The sequence below is a fragment of the Portunus trituberculatus genome, chromosome 42 (assembly GCF_017591435.1).
Source record: "Portunus trituberculatus isolate SZX2019 chromosome 42, ASM1759143v1, whole genome shotgun sequence".
Classification (NCBI taxonomy): Eukaryota; Metazoa; Arthropoda; class Malacostraca; order Decapoda; family Portunidae; genus Portunus; species Portunus trituberculatus.
In genome coordinates, this window is record NC_059296.1 from 14,732,022 (window position 1) to 14,734,437 (window position 2,416).

The 2,416-nt window shown below is 44.0% G+C and overlaps 1 non-coding gene across 1 annotated transcript; it reads right to left on the bottom strand.

The window, feature by feature from the left end:
* Positions 1–2,180: 2,180 nt before the first annotated feature.
* On the bottom strand, positions 2,181–2,252 carry Trnae-cuc. Its single transcript has one exon. It is a non-coding gene; the product is annotated as a tRNA-Glu (tRNA).
* Between the last annotated feature and the right edge of the window lie 164 nt (positions 2,253–2,416).

Consider the following 2,416-nt stretch of genomic DNA (forward strand, 5'->3'; position numbering starts at 1 on the left):
AAGCAATAATTAAACAAATACTAATAATAAAAGCGATGATGATGTAGAGGAAGATGGAGAAGAAAGAAGAGGGGAAGGGAAGAGAGACATCAAAAGAGAGGAAACTGGTTGGTGTTGACTCAAGCAAACTCAAGTGGAGGAAGATGCTGCCCCACTGAGGGAATTAATTAATGTTTGCAAACACACACACACACACACACACACACACACACACACACACACACACACACACACACACACACACACACACACACACACACACACACACACACACACACACACACACACACACACACATACACACACACGCGCGCGGACATACACACAAACACACACTGTTGCCACGCTAAACACACTCAACATTCACCTTTAATACATGAAAATGACACAGCCAGGTAGCACGTCTCTCTCTCTCTCTCTCTCTCTCTCTCTCTCTCTCTCTCTCTCTCTCTCTCTCTCTCTCTCTCTCTCTCTCTCTCTCTCTCTCTCTCTCTCTGACCTTTATAAATTAATATACGTGCAACTGAACAACTTTACAACTTTGACCTTAAAATTTCTACCATAGATTCTCATGTAGTAGTAGTAGTAGTAGTAGTAGTAGTAGTAGTAGTAGTAGTAGTAGTAGTAGTAGTAGTAGTAGTAGTAGTAGTAGTAGTAGTAACAATAATATCATCTAAGTGAATAAATAAATAGAAAAGTAAACGGGCAAATAGTCAGATAAAAAAAAATATATTACACGACACTAAAAAAAAAAAAAAAAATCGATCCCACCTCCATTTTTTTTTTCCCCTTTTAAACACCCTTTTTACCCTCCGTCCAACCCTCCCTTCCCCAACCCCCCCCTCTCTCATCACCACAGCCTCCATCTCTCTCTCTCCCTATCAAGCTAAACTTCACCCTATTCCTCTCCTCACACCCTCCCTCTCCTGACTCCCTATCACCCTCCAGCCTCCCTCCCCATCATATTTTAGTGTGAGGGAAAAGGGCGGTCGGTTCGGGTAGTCACACGCTAACCTGTTACACTTTATATGTCATTATCCTGCCTTTCCGTCACTCTATTGTCCACGCTGACACACGCGTTGGGAGGGAGGGATGGAGGGGAGGGAATGAAGGAGGGAGGGAGGGAGGGAGGGATGAGTAGTCCTAAAGTGGGAGAGGGAAAAAAAAATGTAATAGAAGTGAGCAATGGACTTCACCTCTTCCATCCATCACTTCACTTCAATGTCCGAGGTTATTTCATGTCACCAGTTATTTCGTGTCCCCGTCATCAGTGTCCCCCGTCAGCACCACCACGGCATTGCCCTCAGTGGATGTGGTGAAGCGGAAGAAATGGTGGAGATAATTGATACTCTCCTCCTCCTCCTCCTCCTCCTCCTCCTGAACCTCATTCTTTTCCTTCTATTCCCTTTCGTTCTCCTCGTATCTTATAGTTCTTCGTCGCCGTAAATCATGGTATGCTTTCAACAATCTTCCTTATCTACGTCATGTAATATGCAACTCCCTCTCCTCTCTCTCTCTCTCTCTCTCTCTCTCTCTCTCTCTCACGCACGCACGAACACCAACTCTGAGTAATTTATTTTTTGGTGTCGCGGAGGCAATTGATTCCATGGTCGTGGTGGCCATATGGCGGCCCGGAGTGGACGGCGGGAGGGAGGGATGGAAAAAAGAGAAGGGGAACAAGAGGTGTCAGAGAGAGAGAGAGAGAGAGAGAGAGAGAGAGAGAGAGAGAGAGAGAGAGAGAGAGAGAGAGAGAGAGAGAGAGAGAGAGAGAGAGAGAGAGAGAGGGGAGAGGGGCATATGGTGTCGGAAATATAGATAGATATATAAAAAAAAAGTTATAACAAGTAAACAAGTGATAGATAAATGGCTGAGTTTTAAGTGAATATAAGGAAAATATGTGGAAAAGGAAGAGAATAATCATAGGCTATATGTATAAGAACAAAGACGAACAGAGCTGCTGGGTCCTTGGCCCCTTCCAATCTGGCTTTTTGTGATGATTTACACGATTTTCTCCAAAGCAAAATTAACAGGATGGCAAACACAAATGCGACTCCCAACACGCCGCTCCTCCAGGTGCACTTCGAGGTAATGAGGAAATCCATTCAGTATGGATTACTTATGTGGAAATGTTTGCAGAATAAACACCCAAAACTTCTGCAACCAATACCAGGCAAAACATCTTCCCGTGCCGGGAATCGAACCCGGGCCTCGCGGGTGAGAGCCGCGTATCCTAGCCACTAGACCACACGGGAGATATAGTATTTGTGTTACAATATTCAATATTTTTTCAAAATATAAGATATTGAAAGTGAATATGTTTGTAACTATGGGATTTGGTAAATCCGCGTTTAAGCAAACACATGCAGGGGCACACGAGCGTACACATATAAGTATACAGACAAAGATTTTTATCACC